This window comes from Rhodamnia argentea, chromosome 1 (assembly GCF_020921035.1).
Source record: "Rhodamnia argentea isolate NSW1041297 chromosome 1, ASM2092103v1, whole genome shotgun sequence".
NCBI lineage: Eukaryota > Viridiplantae > Streptophyta > Magnoliopsida > Myrtales > Myrtaceae > Rhodamnia > Rhodamnia argentea.
This window is the reverse complement of record NC_063150.1, coordinates 21,347,324-21,371,471: the sequence shown is the minus strand read 5'-3', so window position 1 is coordinate 21,371,471 and position 24,148 is coordinate 21,347,324. Positions and strand designations below refer to the sequence as shown.

Genomic DNA, 24,148 nt, shown 5'->3' with positions numbered 1-24,148 from the left:
ACTCCAGCAGATTTCGGTAAACAAATTCATTGATTTTCTTTCAGCATTCACAAGGCTCTTTACACCCGTTTATAGAGAGTCAAACATGAAATCCTGTCACTGCGCCAGAATACTCACAAAGCCACGATTCTGCAAATGTTTAAAGTATAAGTAAAACTAACCTATCTTCCACAGCAGGAATGAGACCCTCAGTCAGAGCTACTCCGCCAATCTAAATCACGAGATTGAGTCATTTTTCCTAGTCAATATATAGTAATTCAAAGAACATCTCACTGTGTGCACAAGACTCACCAGTTGTATGCTACAGAACAGTTTTCTCTTGAGATCGATACGCCCTGTCAAAGCAATATAAAAGTTATAATTTTCATAAGACATGACATTCTGCAAGCAGAGTTCAAGAAATGGTAAGGACCTACCAGTTGAAAGAATTCTACTTGTGATTGCTTCAGCAAGGCCAACATTCTCTTCCTTCTTAGGTTTTGTTTGAAATATCAGATAGCTGTCCCACATTGGCAATCCAATGTTAAAACCAGGATAGAGACTATCCATCATGTCCGGTCGTCTGGGATAATCAAAATGCCATGTTTCTTCTAGCATATCCTCGTAATCATTAAACCTGGTAAAACAATCACCGCGGTAGAGAAGGTTTATCATGATTAAACTTGGCCTGAACAGTTTTTTGAACATAACAATCTCACTCACCAAGAACGAGGCGGTGGAGGATATACTTCTGGAACCAAAAGCGTCGGATAAAACAAACCCATAGGAGGTACCTAAAGAGGAAAGAACCATTAGTCCATCTCTAAACAGCTAAACATCTCATAAGCAAAGTAATATAGAGATGAGATTTCATTTTGGGAAATATACATTGAGAGCAGTAAGCCTCGTCCTATGAGACGCAGCTGGCATCCCATCCTCATATGACTGAACAACTGCCACAGCATCAACCTCCCCCTCCTGTAAGCACAAAATTTAGTTTTTCTGAAAGAGAGTATGCAACGCATGTTTCTGCACATAGAGCGATACATATATATGGTTCGTAAACTGAATAAATCCCCATTCTCACATGGGGTTTCTACCATTATAACTGGAGCATAGTTGTAAGTTTTTAGTGCTCATGAGCATAAGAATTTTATGAACACTGAATCTTAATTCTCAAATCAGACTCACTTGGATGTAGCAGTAGGATTCTTTCAGTTCATTTAGCATCAACATGTCTATATGCTTGGTCAACATGTCTGCGAACTTGAGGCCAAGTTTGATGATGCCTCTGGGTCCATAAGAGGCATCTGGATAAATCCTGAAACCACATTACTCATCAATATCATAATCATTGATGTTCAAGAAATAGTTTCAAGTCCAATGAAGCAAGAAACTAGACATATGGGATAAATAACAAAAACCTGCGTGCTGAATTAAATTATCTCAAGATAAAAGTATAATTTTTTTTGTCAAAAGCTCTCTATATCTAGAGTGAAGCCCAATAATTATAGCCAGACCTCACATACTACAAGCAAAGAATGTAAGGTGGTGAGGCAAATCAACTTTAAACATTCTGCATATGATGGTAGCTAGGCTAATCCAGATATACTGCAGTAAGCCCAGAACAATGACAAATATTAAGCAGCACCTCTCCACCAAATGGTAATGTCTTCTTAGAGGTAGGTAGAGCCACTCCATCCTGACATTTAAAAAATTCCTTCATTAAATGAGTGGAACATAATATATCATAGTTTTTAAAGTCATCAGTAGATATAAAGTCCAGGCAGAATGCGTAAAAATTTAATTTGTTTCATTTTGTTCAAAGAATATTGGCACCCATGAGGGTCATTTGTTAATGTTAATCAGACATATGAAACGCAGCATTAAAGGTCTAGAAAAAGAGAGTGCCATAGGCACAATACAAACATAAACAGAATTTCTCAGTCATTGTGATTCAGTTTTCATCCATTAATTTGGAGGTGACACTATCATTAACAAAATGAAAGATGGTGGAACAAGAAATTTCTAACAAAGAGGTAAATAAGCATGGAAGCAGGAGCAACAATTTCACTGCTGGTATTGGTGATAACAAGTCAAGAATGATGTTGGAAGTGGAAAATGCACTCTCTTTCATCATAATTACTGGGCAATATGGATTTCACAAATAATTATTCTGGGCACGGGCCACGCACAAACACAAACGAGGATAGCTCATTTTTCTTTTCCTTCGATCTATGAAAGGATGTTATATCTAAGGTCAATCTATGTTGAAATTACTGGTGAATTTGATCTGTATTACCAAAAGGAGGACTTATACTCCAATGGAGGTAAAAAGTAAAAGAACCACAAGTACCTCAATGCATATGACTGATGTCACCTGAGCTCCAATATTTACAATGCATGCAGTTGACAAACCGTTCCCAAAAGCTGCAGCAAGACCTTGCTGAGAAATCAGTTTAGGTCAATATAATATCTATACTCTACTAATGGAGAAAACAGCGGAAATGTATAGGATACCTAATTATTTGTCCAGGACGCTGATCACATCATGAGACTCAATACACAATTTGGAGCATGAAGAGTGCAGAAGAGAAAAAGCAAGCGTTTGGAAAAAGTTAGTGCCATGCAAAGTAAACCAGCTGTAAATAATCTGGTGACGCAGTTAGAAAACATGCACGTCCATAAAAATTATAACAATTTTATGATAGCGGGGAATTGTCATCGGAACAGTGAAACATGCTAAGAGCACATACTATTTATATATTTTTATTTTTATATAATTATTTCTTTTTCCTCAATCGGTCTTGCTTTTATTTTATTTATTTTTGGGTTCATCGACCGCCGACCCCAACTAGTTTGGGATAAAGGTGATGTTGATGTTGATGTTGATGTTGATGTTGATGTTGAATTATCTTTCACAGTTATAAATGGGAATAAATTTCTGCAAGTCATCGGAAGGCAGAAAGGTTCCCAACCTGGTGTACCACAGCTGAGCTGAATTGCAAGTCCCGCAACACTATAGATAGCACTTCCTTAATTTCTGCTTAAAACCAGAGAAATCAGAAAATTCAATTTGGAATCTGCTAGATTCCCCGGCAAAGAAAAACAGAAAAACAACCAAGAACCCATTCTCTAGATTCTGGATACATGTATTCAATACAAAAAGCTAAACTTACAAGAAAACAACGCAAGCTGGTTGGAAACGCATATAACTAAGGACAAAGAATCCACTGAAGAATCTAGGTAAATACCTCTTCCATCAGCAACATGTCTAAGCTTACAGAATTTCACCCCAATAAATGGGATAATGCAGAACTCTTTAACTACTTAAGCTAAATCACATTCTCAACCCTAATGAACTACTTAACAGAAATTCTTGCATAGCATGGATGATTGAAGGGAGCAGGAGCACTTATAGACTGGAAGTTGATCCGAGAAGGATAGCTCATCCATCATAATCTATTGAGTATAAAGTTCTCTATCTCCTTCTGGCATGGTGGTTCAAGTGTAAAATCACTCATTAAACAGTTATTGCCTGATTCTTTTAAGGCTTGTAGCAAGCCAGCACAATTTTGAGATTTTTGTATACTGGTCACTACAGCACCTGATGGAAATCGAATATCGTTTGGAACGCTTAAGATTGGGAATTGAGATGGTGAGGTATTTCTTCATTCTTCGTTACAATCTTGAGGGTGTGAATCGCAATGAAGATAAGGATCATTTGGTCTTGGTCTATTAGCAGGTATTTTTGATCAAACCATACACTAATCTGTCATTTGAGACAAATTTGAGTGAGGAGGTTGATTTCCCATGAAGGCGGATCTAGTAAAGGAAGTTCCTCCAAAAGTAGCTCTCTTTCCCTATACAAGAAGGCAGTCTTCAATAGCATTTTGACAATCAGTAACATGCAGAATGGCTTTAATTCTGGTGTAGGTGTTTCCTTTGTAAATATGCCCTGGAGATGGTTAAATCACCTACTAAGACACACCCCAAAGACATGACATTTCTGGAACACTGCTTTAGCACTGTTGGTGCTTTCTTGGCTGAGCTTTCTATAGTAAGAACAAGGTTGTTTGGATCGGAATCCTAATTATGAACGATGAAGGTGTCTAAGGGATGGAATCATAATATCAGGTTGTGGATCGTAAGATTCTAAAATTACACCAACAATACAAAAATCTTGAATAGTCGTGCGAATTTAATAATTATGAACATTGTGTGACGATAATCCTCCAAATGGTGCGAATTTACAATTTATATACCTCTTCCACAAGAATAATCTATAATTCTATCAAACAGATATTAGGATTACATCTTTCAAGGTTGAAGTATGTCAAGATTGGACTGATGGGATGAGTGGGATTGCGTCGATCGTATGACTTTTAGCTTACAATCAGAACCATGTAAAGATCCTAGCTAATTCAGGTCCTACTTAACTTTCAAATAAGATCTTACAGTCCGGATCAGATCCTAACAGCCACGGTCAAGAATATGCTCTGGGCATGGATAAGAATGCATGTTAGCAAAAGCAAGGAGAAGAAGAGATTGAGCGATTCCATTCAATTCCTGCAGCAGTATTATTAAAGAGAGAGATATGTTAGTAGCTTATAGGAGAGGCAAATGAGGCATTTACTTCAAAACTTATTCATCGACTTTTGAAGAGGTTTTTATTGAGAATCATTTTAACAGGGGTGGCAATCCTCCATAACTCTTCGACAGTTAGTCTATATTATGCTTTTTTTGCAGATATTTTAGTCTATATTATGCTTTTTTTTGCGGATTTTGTTGCATCTTGCAATATGAATCTGACACACCGCCATCTGAAGAATCATAGAGTGCTTGAAAAAAAAGGTGAGAAGAAGTTGATATAAGATCAAACATATGACTCAACCTTATATCCAAAGTTCTATTTCAGACACAAAAACTGCGCCTGGTATAAACTCCTGACGCAAAAAGACCATTATAATTTACTACTGCTCCATGCGTTAGAGCTTAAGAAAAGGCAAACAATTGCTCAACAAGATGCAACAAAATCCGCAAAAAAGCATTAATCCCAGCAAATTTAAGTTTCTCGTTTTCAACCTAAAGATCGTTACATTACTTGAAGATCTTAAAGGTCCTTTTTTGGAGCTATCTTCAGCTACAGCAATGGTACACTACTTCTCAATCATAGAAAAATAAATCCATTCGTAAAGATAAACCAAAGTAAAATCAGCCAATGAACCGCAAGAAAAAAATGAAGAACAAGCATGGGAAGAAACCATAATACCGATTCTCTATTTATACTCAACCATATATTCATGCATCCACTTACAACACAGAGATCATATGAAATGCATAAGCGGAAAAACCAATAGTAAAATCTTCATGGATACAAGTAAATGAACATAATGAAAGCAAAGCAAATAAGTACCGCGATTGTCAAATGTCTCTGGCAACACAAGAATGGCAGAATACATATTCCTTTCAGATTGGGGTATATTCAATTTCTCCACCAATATCCAGTCCCAGATAGTATGCAAATCCTCATACACCTGTGAAGCAAAATTATAGGGATGAGCAACATCTTACCATATCATTCTTTTTCTACTTCACCATATCCATACTACTATCGTATCACATAGCAAATGCATGCAATACTTTATATTACACGTGTTTTGCTGGATGGTTAGAACTGATTCCGGATGAGGCTACAGATACCAATGAATCTAACTAAGCAATGTACTTAATGTGTACCTCCAAGGAGTGAAAGAGTGGAACTCAGTAATAGACAGCAACTTCTTTCAACGCGTAATATTTAGGGTATCTCACCTGCTGCGCAGGATAGTCTTGCGAAATGTTAAAATGACCTCTTCGAACGGGACGGCGGAAGCAGTAAGGCTCTGTAGGTGATATTTTCAGAGCTTCCTCACCACAAATGAACATTTTGTATTTACGTTCACCTAAGTCCATATCCACTCCCTCATGTTGGTCCAACGAAGTACTAGGCAATTCTTTATCCTCTGAGCTATCTGCAAAGCAAAGGTGCAAGTCATATACAAAAGCACAAACTAAAGACTTTCTGCAGATTCAATATCAGCATGAAAAATAATTATATTGCATTACGCAACTCATCTATGAAAAAACAACCTTGACAATGCACATAGTTTGGCAACAACAAATGCAGGTGACACACAGTTGCATGGTTAAAAAAAAAAAGAATGCTTCCACTTTTCACTCTGTAGGTCATTTAGCAAGCTTCGCTATTTACAAAATGCCAAGACCTTTGCTCTAGCTGAAAGCCAACTCCACATATCCTTGAATAAACAAGACAATAATGAAAGCCAACCCATTACCTTATCAACTCCATACATCCTTAGACAAACCAAGGCACCAATACAGCTAACAGAACAATTTTAGTAGACTGACTACAGGCTAGGAGCATTGAAGCTGGATGCTTCTGCTCAAAAACATTAGCAGCTACAGCAGCTTTTGTACAGGAGGCAGAACTATATAGCATGCTCATTGGAGAAATAATCAGAACAAGCATTTGCGTTAAAATTAGCTTCAGACATGATTGAAGGTTGACGGTCAGACGTTCCAAACATTTGACTGAGTGCACCATCCTAATAGCTATCTACATTTTGGATGACAGCTTCCATTTCACGGTATGTTACTTAACACCCCTGATACTCCAACTTAGAGACAAAACAATCTTATGGAATTTTTAGTTTATATCTACCTCACAGTTTCTCTACTTAGTTCCAAAATGACATAGAGACGATCACTGTTTCGTGGTAGAGTGTCGTTATCCTAGGCATCTAGTATATTGGAAACATGCTCCAGCCCAGACAAAAGCTAAAAATCTTATATTGTTACGAATATCCAATTAACAGAAGTACATACTACATCAAATCTTAGATAAGGGAATATAAGTACTATGTTGCCATTTTTCTTTGCACAGACAAAGCCGTCCATGATCTGACAGCACGGTTTCTGAGTCTATGACATATCAATAAGTAGAAGCAGATAACATAAGTAAGAAGAGAAAGGTAAAAGGTCTGAGCCATAGTGAAGTCAATTAACTCAGAAAAACCATTAGCCAATGAATAGAAAAAAATAGTTATATATAGACCTGTTACCAGAGTCGAACTTTGCTTCTCATACACATCCGTCCAAGAAAAGACTGAATCTTTCCTAACATTCTGTGGATTATAGGCGTCAACACGTCCCATCTGTATAACAGGTAAGTCAGTTTTTCTTTCACTGTGAAAGCAAATTGACAAGGAAATGCCTTGCCTGACACAATCATGGACGAACTCCAATAACAAATATCATGATGCAATTAGAATCTGAAGACTGCAAAATAATACACAAAAAAGGCAGCAAAGGACATTCATATACATGTCCTTACATAGACACATAGACATCCAAGCACTTTGGGTAGACTTCCATTCTTTTTTGGGCGGCGCTGGGTGATTTTATTTTAGTTATGTACTGGGGAGCAGGAACAGAGCTCTGACAGTACTTAAATTTGAGAATATCCTAGATCCAAGGGTGCAACTACACTGCAGTCTCCTCTTGGATAACAATGCATCATAGATTTACATAGAACAAGAGGAGAAATTTCTAAGTTGTCAAGAAAAAGGCATTAAAAATCTTTCAAGTCCTATCCTAACCATCAAAGAAACAAACTTCCTCAGAGGACAATGTGCTAATAAAGACCAAAACAGTTCATAGAATACCGTATGAAGAAAACAGAGTATAAGTTAAGACAATTGCCTTAAAATACTGAAATTTCGAGTAGCCAACTCAAATGACAGAATAAAAAGACAATTGGACCATGAAAACAATGAAGTTCACACAAAAGGCCTCCTCTAAATCTGCCATATCATTTTGAAAATTAAGCAGAAGCGAGCAGCAGCTCAACCAAGAACAGAATCTCCCAAACCTTGCGCTGGAAAGAGCTGCTGTTCGTGACCTCCTCATCCAAGAACGGAATCTTCAGCAACGATGCTATCTGAGGTACACTAATCCACACGTTAATACTGAGAAAAATTCAAAAATTCGAGGCATTCACACGTCACAACTAAATACAAACACCAGAAGTCAACCCACAATGTCATACGCCTTCTCTCGCTCCATGTGTTGCGCGGTCGTAACCTGAGAATTGAGCATCTAAAAACTCCAAAGCAACAACAAACCATCACTTCCACAGTGCCAAAACCAAACACCCGCGAAAAACCAGGCGGAGAAAAAAGAAAGTCATGAAACATGGTCGGACCTGATCTTGCACGTTTCGCTTGGGCACCTGGCTGGTGTACCGGGCGATGCAATGAGGGGCGGTGAAAGGCGCGTCCTGCTGAGCGAGGCCCACTCTGATGTTCGCAGAACCTGGAAAGCAAGGAACGAGCACGTTCAAGCTAGGGTCGAGCGAGGCGCTTACTATTTGATTCGGTTGAAGAGAGAGGTGGGAGTACCAGGGCTGATGACGACCAGATTGGAGCCTCTCTCCGAGATGAGCTGCGAAGGAATCGCCGTCTTCAAATAATCCTGAAGAAGGAATGCGAGAGGTTCAGTGAAGAAGCTCAACAACTCGAGCAGTCATTAGAAGAGAGAGAGAGAGAGCACCATGGCGAAGCGAAACGAGGTCGGAGAGCTTTCTCGTCAGAGTCTCTGTCTCGCTTTTTCTCAATTCAGAGACCTGACATCTGAGACAGAAGATGATGCCCCAAGCGACGACGTTTTGATTACAGACGAACGAGGCTTAAGCATAAAGAGAAACAAAAGATTACTTGGGTGGGTCGGTCCAGCCCAACCCAGAGCAGAGGAGAGAGAGCCGAGGTCATAGATCCAAGGAAAAATTTAAAAAAAGGGGCCGAGTCCCATTTTTTTAAAATAAAAATTTAAAATGAATATTATTTTAAATAATAACCTAAAATATTATCTTTATTTTTAAGAAGGACCGACAAGAATATTTGCATCATTTTCTTATCTGATTTCTTTTTTTTTCCTTTTTCTTTTTTTTTTCTTCTTTGGTCGAGGTTGGCGACCCTTGCCCGGCCTTCGCCGGCCTTGGTGAGACGTCCCTTGCGGCCGTTAAGGGCGATCTCACCTCTAGGCGGGGCGAGGCCAAGAGAGACAATATCAATGGCTTTGTCGCCAAGTTCTCCATGGAAGTGCTTGACAATCTCAAGGGGCGACATTTAGTCAAGAAAGTTAGAAGGAAATCGACAATCACCACCATCGGCAATGAGGACGACGAGCCTCGAGTCTCTCATTGGGTCGTCGCCACGGACCCAAGAGATCACTAGACCCCAGCTGTGGCAATGCTGGGGTCGTGTGACCTCAAAGACGAACATATTTGGAGCGGGGGTGTGATCGTCGTTGAGGGTCGACCAAGGAACCGAAAGAGGCGTTGAAATTTCCCCTTTTCTTTTGGATAGAAATTTTCTCTTCGCTTGTAAGAATTTTACGGAGTCCTCTGGGTTGTATCTTTGGAAGAGACGATGAACACCGCCCAGGAGAGGGTAAAACAGGTGAGGGTATGGGCGAAACAAAGGAAAAAAAAAATAGAAATGAGAAAAAAAGAAAAAGAAAAAGAAAATAAAAAAGAGAAAATCACGACATTTTTTTAAACAAAAAGGGCACTCCATACCCTTGTTTGAACAAGTCCACTTCAGGCCCTTGTTTGAGAAAATGAGAGCACTATAGACCCTTATTTGAAATTTTTTCTAGATCCAATTTTGTAATTTTACTCCAGTTATTTCACCAAAAATATATGAGTTAAAAAAAATTAAAACTAATAACCATTTTTATAGCTTGAAGTAATCAATCACCCAAAAAATTTTCGTTATTGATAATAATTTATGGCTAAATATATTTAAATGATGAATTTTTTTATTAATTTATCTTTGTAAGCGACACGAGTGATCATTTTCAGAATATATATTTGAAATTATTTAAATAAACTCGCCCTTATTTCTTTTCTTTAGGAAGATCATAACACAAGGAATTGAAATCCTTTATCCATGTGGGTATGCATAGATTACACACGTCGACGTGTCTTGGCCAAGGTTCCATTCACGCATTCCATGGCACACGCAACTTGGGCAGCGCACGTCGGCGAGGGCTCTTGATAGCGCGAAAGAGAGGGAGTGGCTCCTGGAGGTGACGTAATGGAGGCATCGGATCTAAGCCGGGGAGGCCATCGGCGGGGGCTCTTGGGAGAGACGAAGAGGGAGTGGCTTTTTTAGGCAACAATTAGGGTGTCAATGGTTCAGTTCATTTAAATTTTATATGCTTGAAGTGAATCAAAACTCGTTTTGAACCAAGCTGAACCGAAAAACTCAATTTGATTTGGTTCAGTTTTCGGTTTGATTTTCTGATTTTTATTTTTATTTTGTTCTTTCTTTTCTTTTGTTTGAGATCTCTAGTGCTTTGTTGTGCGTATGTTGATTCGATTTCTCCAAAGAATGTTAATGATGGTTAAGATGAAAGCGAGCCTTTCCTTTATCGGCCACCGGGAGCCCAACCTCGGTGCTTCGTTCCGTCATTGCCACGGGATTCGCCGGCATCGCATCTCTCCGGCTTGGCCGTCTCCTTCGTCTGGTGCCTCACTTCCACATCTACTGCCAAGGGACTGGATTTGGTCGGAACTCATCCATGGTCGAAGGCGATCTCTTCTTCCACCATTCAACAAAATATCCATGGATTGAAAGTGTAGAGTTTTGTTACGTCACGAGATGTGATCAAAACAGAAAGGATTGGGTAGAAGATGAGAGAGACGCAACAATGAAAAGGGGGAGAGAGAAGCCATCCACTGCTCTCATCTGCCGAGAGAGAGCACAAAGATGAAGAGAGAGAGAGAGAGAGAGAAGAGGAAGGGGAGCCGCCCACGACTCCGATGAGAAGTGAGCAAGGAGAGAGGAGACCGAGATGCACGAAAGGAAGAGAGAGACAAATTAAAATCCGTTATCCGAACTAAACCGATCCGTTAAATTATCTGAATTCTTTGATTATTAATCGAACTGAAAATTGAACTGAACCGAGGATGTATTTGTTTCGCATTTCGAAAATATTTTCGCTATCGATAACATTCTGTGCTCGACTATTTTAGTAAACAATGATAAAATTTTCTATTTGTTTATTTTTGTAAGAGATATAAGTGATTACTTTTTAGAAATTATTTTTCAAATCACTCATTTTTCGTAAAATAAATGCACCCTAAAAATGCACGAACTTTTGGTTCAGTTCAATTCGGGTTTTAGTTTAGTTCTAATACTCCTTGTGACAACGGAGGCGGAGGCAGCTTGAGATGCGGCCGGTGAGGCTCTTGGGAGCGAGAGAGGTAAAGTAACTTGCGAAAAAGAAAAGAGAGTGGCTTCGTTCTTTTTCTTAAAGACGCACAAAAGAGACGAGAGAGAGAGCCGTATAATTGGAGAGAGAAAGAGGGCAATGGTCATAGAGCCATGCTCGATCGTGGAGGGGCCGGCATATACAATATTTTCACGGCGGAGCGAGATCGGAAAGCTTCTTCTCGTCTAATCAATGGGCAAACACATATTGACATACAGTGTCGACTTGTTAAGAAAAATTAATCACCAATTATCGCAATAGCCAATCGGATATCCTCCGTCTCAAAAGGGATAGAACTACATTCGCCAAAGGAGAAAAACAAAAACACCATCAAACACTGCATAATTTATTTATGCTTTTTGCATACATCATTAACAAAGATACAAGTTATTCACTGGGGATTCTCAATAACGGTGGGCTCGACGCTTGAAATCTGATGGGGGTCGCATATTTTCCTGCCCCAACAACGATGTTCCTCCTCCAACATGCAATGATGGAAAGTTGTCCCTTCATCTCTCACTTGGTTCGCAGCAACAAGCGTTCTTGCCCCAATCACTGGACGACAAGTCAAGCCTAAAGCTAGAACAAACATGAAGATCATGCACACCCACTTTCCGCTGAGTTTCTCCATCTTGCTTGTTTTTCCGTGAGCTCTCTCTCTCTCTCTCTCTCTCTCTCTCTCTCTCTCTCTCTCTCTCTCTCTCTCTCTCTCTCTCTCTCTCTCTCTCTCTCCTACTGTCTATCCGTATGCCCCAAATTTTCTATGCCAGGAAGTAATTTTATATTGTTACTCAAGATCTTCGAACTCAAATAGGAAAAAAATCAAAACTTGAAGCAAATGAAAGCGCTGTAGCAAAGCATTAATGGGATTCCATAACTTGGGCATGCAAATAAGCTACTTGTCACAATCGAGAAAAAGATACAAAAAAATAAGCTACTTGCCAAATAAGATATTAGTGATATTATGATATTTACTTGATTCTCCACATCTATTGGGATTACGCATGTCTACGATTGATTACGGTTGCTATTATTACCATAATAGTCATCCCATAGAACCTATAAATAGGTTCATGCATCACTTATTAGTCTATCGAAATAGACACCACAATCAATATTTCTCTTTTCGATATCTTGTAATTCACAACTTAAGAAATGGCCGACCAATTGTGTATAAAACATCAATGATAGAAATGAGCAAGCCGAACCGGACCTAATAGATCGAGTTGGTCCTGTCCTTGAAGGGGCGGTCCGGTCCTCAATCTTAATAAATGGGACCGGTGATTGGGCGGTCCGGTCCCGTTTCCATGGTGGATGGGACCGGATCAGACTACTCGGATTGGACCGCCTGGAATATATAATATATATACAATAAGAAACAAAATTAGAAATTTTTGAAGGATTAGATAACCTAAATTTTCTATCTTTGGCTCGACACTCACTTCTCTCCTCTTGCGTTTCCAATGCGGCTACGCTTGACGCTCGCTCCTCTCGCCTTCGCCTCCCCGCTCGCTCCTTTCACAATACCGCCTCTTGCTTGTTTGCTTTGTCACTCCTCTCGCCTTTTGTCAATATGCGGTTTCTAATCGTGTTTTTGTCTTGACTCAATCCGTGTTTTGTCTTAACTATATTATGCAAACCCATTGTTTTGTTTGCACTTGGATTTAGTTAAATACAAGTATAATCCCACTTTGAACTTGATTCTTTCCAACTCGAGGAGAACGATGCATAAGCATAATCTTGTTTTAGTTGTTTTAAGTGTTTTTCTTCCTAATTTAGTCCATTTCATTATTTTAGGATTATAAATACTCATCTATATATTTTATTAGGTTGGATGGTTGAGATTTGAAGTTATTAGTATAGGTCTAAGAGTTAGATTTCTTTAAATAGCTGGTGTTAGCGATCCCACTGGGAGCGAACTGGGACTAGACCGGCCTGGACCATGCACACCACTAATCAATGAGATTACAGTTCCATGAATACTATCGGTACCGTGGAAGGACCAATAAGTAAATAAACCTTATCAAGAATGCGTGAACATTATAAGATGACTGAAAAATCTATAGATGACAATGAAAACATTTATTATTCTTATAAGTTTTTTAGGCCCTATTTCCCGACATAACGATATTCGAATCAATCAAAGTTTAAAACTAGGGAGATATCGGCAGTCAAAGAGCAAGTCAATTTTTTTCTTAACAAACATGGCAAAAAGACGAATTAGGAATAAGATTATTTCAATTCGGAAAGAGAAAATTTTTGCATAGGATTAATTGGATTTTGCTTGAAAAGGTCCTTTATGAACCGTTTTCCCTTTTAATTTCTCCTTTTTCCTTGGATTTACTAGTAAAATAATATTGAATTACTCAAAGAACTGATAACGGAGATAGGAACCGATGTTATTGGACGACGTTTTCCCTTTAATTGCTGACCATTGAGGTTGCAATTAGGAAACACCGACACTCTCCACACAGTTTCTAAGTAACCAATGGTACTAGATGAACAAGTCGGTTATTTAGACATTGTGCAAAGCACGGGTCCATCTAGTAGGAAGCCGAAGCTTTTCCTTTTCGTTAGCTGAAATTGACCAGGTGTCTACCTTCACCCGTTGAAGCCCTTAAGTTCCCTCTAAATGTTTTTCTTCCCTAAAGAGAGGGAAGATGAAGAGAACCTATGGAGAGATCCTTCCACCATATCGAAGAGTTCCTTCCCCTATCTCCTCTTGAGTCTTGTCCAAAACTATTTTCCCCTTTAATCTCTCCTTTTTCCTCATATTTACTAGTAAAAAAATATTGAATTAGTCCGAGCATTAACAGCAGAGATAGGAGCCGATGCCACGGACGACGACATTTTCCCCTTTAATTGTCGACCAACGAGGTTTCAACTAGGAAGTACTGATACTTTTCGGGGGCTTTCGTGTTGTGTCTTGTTGTGCCGTGCCCGACACTCTTCGACATATGACTAGCACGTGGTGAGTGCTCTAGAAATGCTAGTAACATGCAAGTCCACCATCTCGATGTACTATTTCGACATGCACAAGTTAATTTTAAGCATTTTCAATAAATTAGAATATGAATTTATCAAATTTGTATATACTTAAGTCATATACTTAGTTACCACAAAATTAATATACCCAATCAGCAAAAAAAAAAAAAAACTAATCGTGCATCCCTACAGAAGAAGAAGTAGCAGTAGCGAATGCGCACCGCTAATATTTTAATATACGCATGATAATTTATCACATATATATAAAAATATATTTAATATACAACATGTCTCAACATGTTGAAATTCTCTATTTTTTGAGAAATGATGTGTTTGTGTTTTGTGTCGTGTCGTATCGCGTGTCCGTGTCGATGCTAGTTAGGGTTTCAACACAAGAGAAACAAAAAATTATTTTGGTTAGTCTAGTGATTCCAGTCCAACCCGGAGGCACTAAGAACCAAGGTCTTTATCCAATTTTTTGATTTGAGGCTCCATTTCACGAAAAAAAGAGAGTATACAAATACTTTCCTAAAAGTTATTTCTAATATTTCTTGTAAAAATAAGCGAACGAAAAATATTTTCATCGTCCATGAACATATTTAGACATAAATTATTGGTGATAATCAAAATAGTTTCTATTGATTAACTACTTTAAAGGATATAAGAGATTATTTTTCAAAAAATATTTTATAAAACATTCATTTTTTACGAAATAAACGAATTAATGGTCTCTCCATTTATTTCGTAGAAAATAAATGATTGCAAAATATTTTCTTAAAACTAATTGATTGTATCACCCGAAATAATCTATCAATAAAAAACATTTTCGTTATTGACAATAATTATGACTAAATATTTTCCTAAATAACTTAAATCATTTTTAGCTATTAATCTTTGTAAGCGATACAATCGATCATTTTTAAATAATTATTTTCAAATCATAATATTTTTCGCAAGACAAATTTACACTTGACTTTTCTTTAAGAATGTCAAAACACAAAAATGCGGTATCCTTTATTAATCTTCATGCGTATGTGTGAATCACACGGCCCGACGTGTACCGGTTAGTTTCCATTCATGCATAGGGAAGGCGGATGCAACTTGGCGACGAATGTGATTTGAACACTGAATTTACCAGCAATAAAATTAGATACTTAACAATTAATTTTGAGTTGTTATGAGTACTAAACTACTAGTTGAACTCCGGTTCTTTGCACGAGCTTATACATAGTTTTGTTTATAATTTAGTTGGAATTTTGGAAAAAGTATACAAGTTTAACAAAACTCTATATTTATGATATTGACAAACGAAAATATATTGAAAATTTGTAAGTAATGCATCTCTAAGTAGCTTCAAACATGTTAGTGTACATATTCGGTGTTTTGTGTAAACTACATAATAGGAGCATTGCAACATTGTGATGATTTTAATCTAATTTTTCGGTTGGATTTTTCATGAAGATTTTGTATTTATTTCGAAGTCATGATATCCAAAATGGGGCTGCTCGGGAGAGTTGGCTAATCTAAATACTAATTGTATCATTGTGTTTCTAGTACTTTTCTCAACGGTAAAATATGTGTACATGATTTTTTTTTTAATTTGGATTATTAGTTATTAATTCATGAGTTACTCTGGGTTTTGGGTGGAAAAAGAACTCCCAAGTAAGTAATGAATGAAATAAATTTGGATTTTCTCTCGTGAGAAAATTCGTTTATTACTTATGGTTTTCAATAGATTTATTTAAATAACTAATCGATCTCTTTTTGTACTTGATCATGCTTCATCATATTAAATACAATGTTTAATAGTTAAGCAAACATCTATGAGCTCTCTACATGTCCTATAGTTCCATTTCATGTTTGTTTGTATAAAAATGAGGATGCACAAGATTTAGACACGTGACGTAATCGTTGAAGTTTATTCAACCAATTATCACACAATAACCCCCCTTGAAGCACGTTCTTGTGAATATTGCGCAAGTGAGGTTTCTTCCGGGTCCAGGTGATCGACCATGCACGAGAGCCTCTTGGAGGAAGCGATCAACGGGTCGCGCAGATTATTCGAGAGGGAGATGGAGGCCAAAAGAGAATTTTTTTACACTATAGATCTTACGAAATTTTCACATACAAGCGCAACATGGGTCATTTCAATCCAGCCGCTGGCGATTGAAGGGACAACATATTCTGCATTCATCAGAGCGAAAAGATATTAAAATACTATTAATAATTACTCCCGTCGGTGCCGGCCTCACCCCGTAGGACAGCTATAGTCCATGTCGGCGATTTCCGATCAAAATTCACGGGGATGGATTTAATTAGAACAAATGCTAAAGGTTTATGACTCAATTGTCAAAAAAAAAAAAAAGTTAAAGACCGAAAGGTACAATTACAATAGGTTTAGAACTTGTTTTGATAATTCTCCCATAGAGTAGGTATTGACCACTCGTTGAATGAAAGTGCCCAATTCTTTGTTCGGTTAGGTGAGACAATTGCTATCACCGAATGTGTACAAAGTTTATCGTTTAAATTATATCTACTCGTCATAGCGCTTATAATCTTGCAACTAGTCGCTATTAATGAGACAAATCAGTAAGATAATCCTCAATGATTGATCCTTTTCACCGACGGGAACCTCGGAGGTTTTTCGTTCGGGTCTTTTTGGGTAGAAAAAAGGATGTTCCCTCGACGATTGACTTTATTCGCATTCTTGCGGTAGTAGTACCAAACTTTTGCACCCGAGTTGATACAAAATACGAGTACCCTTGTTGTATTCTCTAGGAATCCGTCCGACCATACTTTGAAGGCAGCTCTAGTTCAATTCTCTCATGCATCGCAATATCTGCAGACGAGAAATGCTAATAGAGTACTCAAAGCATGTGATGAGACCGGGCTATCATCCGTTTGAGCTCTCATCGGAAGGGCTAAGACTCCACCCAAATCACTTGAAGGAGATGGAGTGTGCAAAGGGACACTCGATCATGTGCCACTACCATCCGCCATGCCCCCGACCTAAGTTGACCCTGGATGTGACAAAGCATTCAGACACCGACTTCCTCACAATTCTCCTCCAAGATCAAATTGGAGGACTTCAAGTGCTTCATGAGGACCGGTGGATCGACGTTCCTCCAATACCCGGAGCACTAGCGATAATCGGGAGAGATCTTTTGCGGGTAAGTAGCTTCGGCCAAAGATCGTCATCCATTTCCGAGATTCTCTTAAACTGTATTTTGATTGGTCCACACACTGCGATCCTCTTCTCGCCTATGTTCTTGTACTCTCTCATATCCTAAGCTAGTTGAAGAGCTCTTCAGAATTCGGGAAGTAAATTAACATGGCATCTTCCCTATAGCAATATGACATTACGCCTTCCCAATCTGTACTTTTCTTTGGTAAGAAAAATCCGTGTTTGTCATGCCCAAAAGGCTTGTGCATCAAGTATCCTACTGAGCTATTTGACTCATCTAAACTTGATTCTACCTTTACTAGATCCTCCTAGCCTCACATTGACGGGTTCAAAATTGTCTAAATGAAACAGATGCATGTTGAAAACAATGTTTTTCATGGGAGTGGTCAATGTGGATTTTGGATATTCTGCAGTTTTGGTATCTTTTTTTTTTTTTTTTGGTCCGAGCAGTTTTGGTATCTATGAACATTGAGATTGCAATCATACTAGTAAGTAGAAACTGTGTTCATTCATTTCTTACCTAAGAACCGAAGGACCGAGAACGTTTCACTAATTGTTGCATTCACAGCTCACAACAAAAAACCGGTTTAAGAGTGTCGAGCACCGAATCATGGCAAACAAGAGAGGCCGAGAGTGTCGATGACGTGCTTCTTGGGTGACACTCCACGGCCGTATGGAACCATCAAGGAATTAACATCGGCAGACAACCTATCAATCTGCAAGGAGACTACGCTTCCAAACTATACTACCTATTACGTTTCCAAAGGCCTAGATGGAGCTTCTGCACTTCCCGATTTCAAGGCGTAGACCGAGTAAATTTATAAAGGTGGTCTTATTGATATATGTATTTGAAGATAAAAGTAAACCCATCTGTTCATCTATGTAAAACTACCACGAAACAGGATTGCCTTTTTTTTCTGCTCGGTCACTGACACTTATATTGCTCCATTTGACAAAAGCAACACAACTCTCAAAAACAAAGATCATTCTCTAGACAAAAGCAAAACCAAAAGAGAGCACGAAATAGAGGGAGAGGAAGATCAACACATATCGATCTAAGATCGAAAGAAATAAGTTGTCAATAGATGAAACTGTGCCGAATACTACGTATGACAATCACAACACTAATCCACTACGAGAAAAATTGCGCTTTCGGGAACATTTCCGTTTGGTTCGGCTTCGAATTCCACTTTGTGCGGCTATCATAAAGAGTGGAATTCTTGCCGGCCTCCAACTCGCTCAACAACAATAACTAGAATCAACTGCATGGCAAAAATATATGTACTCTTCCCGGATTTTCTATGAAACAGTAGGTTTCCATTAAGAAGGGACATATCCGAAACCCAATTGATCTAATCGAGTCCGGATATTAAGATGATGCAAGTATGGATCCAAGACAACATCAAATCGTCATGTCATTTATCAATGTCAACTCTGTCCTAATAGATTTTCTTTTCCATAAATTGGAAAACTTGTGTACTAGCCGCCTCGTCCCCCAAAGACTCAGCCATTATTAAACATCACTGTCATTTTCTCGGCAAGTGGTAGATCACATGATATGAGTCATATCATGCATTGCGATATCTCGGCTATAAAGAAACTGCTCATATCATGCGTTGCAATGTCTCCATAACATTCAATTCATAATCCAAACTCATCTCCAACAAATTTACATTCACAGTGAAATTGAATTGCAGTTGAGAGAAAGAGAGAGAGAGGAGCAATGCCTACTATCGATTTGGCCTCTGACTCCGCCGAGCATAGCTACGGTAGAGCAAGCGATGACTCAAAAGCCGACGTCAAAGGCCTCGGCCCTCGGTTGACGCCGGGATCAACCAAATCCCCGGAATTTCTTCATCTGACCGCAGGAGACATCCGAAGACAGCTTCGAATCGAACAGCGGCTCAGAGAATCTCGGCGTCCCAATCATCAACCTCGGCCAAATCGACCGCGACCCAACCAAGAGGAGGGAGGGGATCGAGAGGATGCGACGCGCATCGAGATCTTTGGGGTTCTTCCGGGTAGTGAATCCCGGAGTTTCAGCAGCCGTGATGGGGAAGGAGGCGGGATTGAGGAGGTTCCACGAAGATGACGAGGCAAAGAAGGTGCTCCACACGCGCGACATGATGAGGAAGGTTATGTACAGCAGCAATTTCGATCCGAACACGACGTACGTGGTGAACTAGAAACTGGAGAGACGCTTTCTTCTTTCGATAAATATGCACTGCGAATATAGTGAAGAGAAATTAGTTAACGGAAGAAGTAAATAATTGAAAGGAACACATGATAGGTGATAGTCTTTTCACCTACCCGCTATGCTAATAGTTGGATTCATCCACTTCATACTCCCAAAAAATGAAAAGGAATGATTCTCAATTCCTTCAAGTGTGTGAGGTTGCGCATCTCAAATGGCAAATGCTTCAATTTTGGACAGTTAGATAATACAAGCTTTTCGAGCAGAGAGAGATTTCCAATCCATTCCGGCAAACTCGCTCCCCAATATCCACGAATCTCGAGAGATTGCAGAGTCTTGACATGTTGAATCCCCTCAGGTAATTGCACAAAATCCATAGAAGATGAGATCTTAAGAACACGAAGGTTCGTAAGGAATGGCCATTGGGTGTCATGCTGGTCTTCTTCGCACAATAAATCGTGTCCTTCACAAGTATCAACGTGGAGTTCCCGGAGCGAGGAAAGGTGGCGCATGCCACGAGAGAAGCTCCTTATGTTGCATAAGGCGAGGCTCATGAACTCGAGATTATTGGCCGATGGGAGTAGAGTCTCGAGCATTGGGGAATCCACATCCCTACCAATAAGATGTAGACGCTTTAGTTTAGAGAAAGGGGTGAATGTGGATCCCACTGCGGCTTCTGACGGGCAATTTGGATCGGGCTTTATTTCCAACATTTTCGCGTTCCCTATGGTCAAGTGCTCCACCCGGGGGAATGGTGGCACGAAATTCAACCGGGGACAGCACCATATTTCCACGGACCGAAGTATTGGGAAGGATGACCGGTGATGCTTTTGATATGCTCTCGTTAGTTCCCTACTTCCCCACCATCCCTTCGACTTGGCGCATCGCTTTAGTTCCAATCTCTCAAGAGATGGGAAGAAGGTGCGTGCGATCTTAGATTGCCCCACGTCACTTGTCCGTTGAACGAACTCCAAGCCATCCAATTCCCGGAGAATCAACGTCCTTAGGGAAGGGAGTTCACTCAAGGATGGTAGGTGGCTCACCGACACACAACCCCAAATAAGCAAGTATCGAAGGTTGACCAATTTCCTCAAATCTCTTGGAAATGTTTTAAGGCACCTACATCCAATGAGTTTAAGGAACCGCAAATTCACCAAATCCGTGATTGAATCCGGCAAACTCTGAATAGAATCATTTTTATCAATACGAAGATACCTTAAGAGCTTCAACTTCTCAAAGGAGGAAGGAAGGAGAGGAATATTTATATAGCCTAAATGCAACACTCGACAATGTTCACCCCCCGAACAAACTCTGTCGAAGTTGTGTACAGGCCATGGACCTCCCAAGAAGATTAGCGTCCGCAATTTGTGTAGATCAAGCAGAGACATCATTTTCTCTTCAGAAAAAAATTCTGAAGTAAATGACGCATGTCGAATTCCTCTATCATTATGTCCTCCTTTAAAATTAACAACCTTGCATTCACCTCCAGCAACTTTTTGGGCAAGATCGTGCATGAGATCATGCATCTTGAAAGTTAGGACCTTGCCATGGTCGCCTTTAGTTTCAACATCAAGGAATGATCTACACAACAGTTCTGTCAAGTATATGTCAGCGACCTCTTCAGGGGTATCCTTCCCTCTACTTGACTCAATAAAGCCCTGTGCCACCCAAAGATGAATCATCATCTCTTTATGGTAGACATAATCTTTCGGAAACAATGAGCAGTATGCAAAACAATGTTTCAAGCATGACTGGAGATGATCGTAACTGAACTTGAGGACTTTCATTATTCCATCATCTTTCTCATCAATTTCTGGTATTTCTAGAAGTTCACGCCCCTTGTAATGAAGCCATTCATCTTTCTTTTTGCCGTAGAAAAGGCTTCCAATAGTTCTAATGGCAAGGGGAACCCCGGCGCATTTTGTAACTAAATCTCGACCTATCTTCTCCTGTTCCGAGTCAAATGATTCCTCCCCATCTTTAAAATCATTTTTCTTGAATAAGTTCCACGACTCACCTTCAGATAAACCACGTAGAACATAAATATCTGAGTTCGCATCCGTGACCTCTGCAACTCTGTGGCTGCGAGTGGTTACAAGTATCTTGCTTCCCCGTAAGCCACTCTCTAACCAATCTCCAAGCTTCGACCATTTATCCCGATCTTCATTCCACAAGTCGTCCAAAACAAGCAAGTATTTCTTCCTCTCTAGAGTCTCGCGAAGAAGACTTGGCAAGTCTTCATCGTCATGGCCTTGACAGTCGACATTTGCTTTTTTAAGTAGCTCTTTGATAAGGGAATTTACATCAAAGACATCAGATACACACACCCACATCTTAAGCCCAAAATGTTCTTTTACCTCCCCATCGTTGTACAATAGTCGTGCAAGTGCAGTTTTCCCAAGACCACCTTTACCAACGATGGCTACAAATGACACGCTCTTGTTAGAGGAGGAACTCAACAAGAGTTGCTTGATCTTCTTTTTGTCCTCTTCTCTACCGATTATTTTTTCATCAGGCGAGGGATTTTCAGGTTTCTTTCCTCTCCCGATGGCCATTGTTTCCTCACTCTGACGCTCCTCTAAATGGAACTTCCTATCGTTTTCAATCTCATCCAGTGTCTTCCTAAGTTCCTGAATCTTATTGGCCACTCTGAGGCGATGTTCGAGATGATTCGATTTAGAGAAGAAAACGCGTACCGCTTTCGACATCTTGTTGCCGGGAGTGACCTCCCGCCTCAGATCTTCGGTCGCGACATCGTCGAGCAAGTCCTGGACGTCATACAGCACGTCCTTGAGCCTCCCGAGCCAGAGCTTGACCTCGTTGTCGTACCATTGCTTCTTCTCGGCATCCAAAAGTACCGCTTGGATGGTCCGGCAGGTGCGCTCAAGCCTTCGGAGCTCGTCCTTGGCACCGCGGAGCAACTTGATCTGCCGAGAAACGAAGGAGCCTGCAGGCTTCGCAATTTCGGTGGCGAGGCTTTTCAGTATGTAGGTGGCGAGGCAGAAGAGCGCTGCTTCCGCCATTTCCAAAAGGTAAAGGCAGGGGTTAAGGAGTGTTTGAGACAATGGTTTGGTGGTGCCTCCTGATCGACTTCATGCCCGGATATATAGCAAAGGCCAAAGGCATCTCCGTGTTACTTCATGCGCAGTCGCTCCACTAGATGACGACAGAGCAAACGACGCGTGGGGTCCAGAAAAAGGGACTGAAGAAAGAAAGAGGAAAGCCCAAAAGCCTATGGGTAAAGCAGGTTGCCCTGTATGCTTAGAGATAATTTTCTAATTTTTTTTTTCATTTTCATCTGAACATGAAAATAGTATTGAAAAAAGCATTTGATCCCGTGTGGAGAGCAGTTTCCAAACGAAAACCCAAAATTATTTAAGTAATCCTAGAGTCAATGAGCAGAAGGTCATGGCTGATAAAATGCTCTCTAATACGAATATCGATTAGGAATTCCTAGTAGATGCACTTGGTACGACAAGCTATCGGATGATCAGATTGCTATGGGATGATCATATTCCTTTCGATCGCGATCGGATACCGAACTCCAAACGAAGTCTGGTCATGTAACTTTGTTGATTATCCTATTATCAAAATATTTGATAGCTCATTTTTTGTTCAAGCGAGTGATGGCAAGTTCGATGAAAGGACAAGAAAGTTCATATTCCTCGATTATGCACAAAGTGAATGAGAATATGGATATGATGCACAAAACTAAATGCACATGTTGTCGACGGATAAGTTACATCTAACGATCCTCTATTATTTATGGATAGAGGCGATTGCGAACGTGGTTAGTGTTTAGAAGGATTAGATTAGTAGCTAAAGAAAATTATTGGCAATCGATGATGAAGTACTCACTCCTACACTAGAAGGAAATGGATTTTGAAGCTGCAAAGCCAATTTAATTTGTCAGAATTGGAAACGATGGTATCCCGAGAAAAATAAATGGAAATAATCAAATCCTGCTTGGGCTTGGGGCTATGTTACGTTGAACTTCTCGTTGCATTATATGAAAATTAAAGCGGCAACATTTCATTCCTTGTGCATATATTAATGAAAGAAAAAGATTTAATTCCTGACATGTTAAGCAACTTTTCTTTCGTTCTTTGAAAGAGTGAGTACTTTAAATGGCATCAGTAATTGATTTCAACTTTTTTTTTTTAAATAGAGGGAAGGAGCAACCCCCATTTTTGCGTTGTGCTTTTTGGAGAACAAAGTGCTTGTTTTTGTGTGTGTGGGGGGAGGAGGGGGTGTGTGGGTGAAATTCTCGGAAGATGGTCGTGAAGTTTCGCGTCATATACAATTGCAATACGGAACGATGGAAAGCGACTGGACATGAAATGTTGAAGCCACATTTTCAAATTTGCTTTTGGAATCAACGTGCGGAGAAAGCATTATGATCAAAAGCAAAGCAAGTCGCCCCAGTTTGAATAGAAATCACGACACTTTTGTGGTGGCAGTTCAGA

At 39.6% G+C, this 24,148-nt stretch overlaps 1 protein-coding gene and 1 pseudogene across 1 annotated transcript in view; both read right to left on the bottom strand.

Moving 5' to 3' along the window:
- Window positions 1-24,148, bottom strand: part of LOC125314641 (putative disease resistance protein RGA4) — a 233,081-nt gene that overhangs the window by 85,108 nt on the left and 123,825 nt on the right. The gene's annotated exons all lie outside the window — the stretch shown is intronic.
- Window positions 1-24,148, bottom strand: part of LOC125316571 — a 110,954-nt pseudogene that overhangs the window by 2,323 nt on the left and 84,483 nt on the right.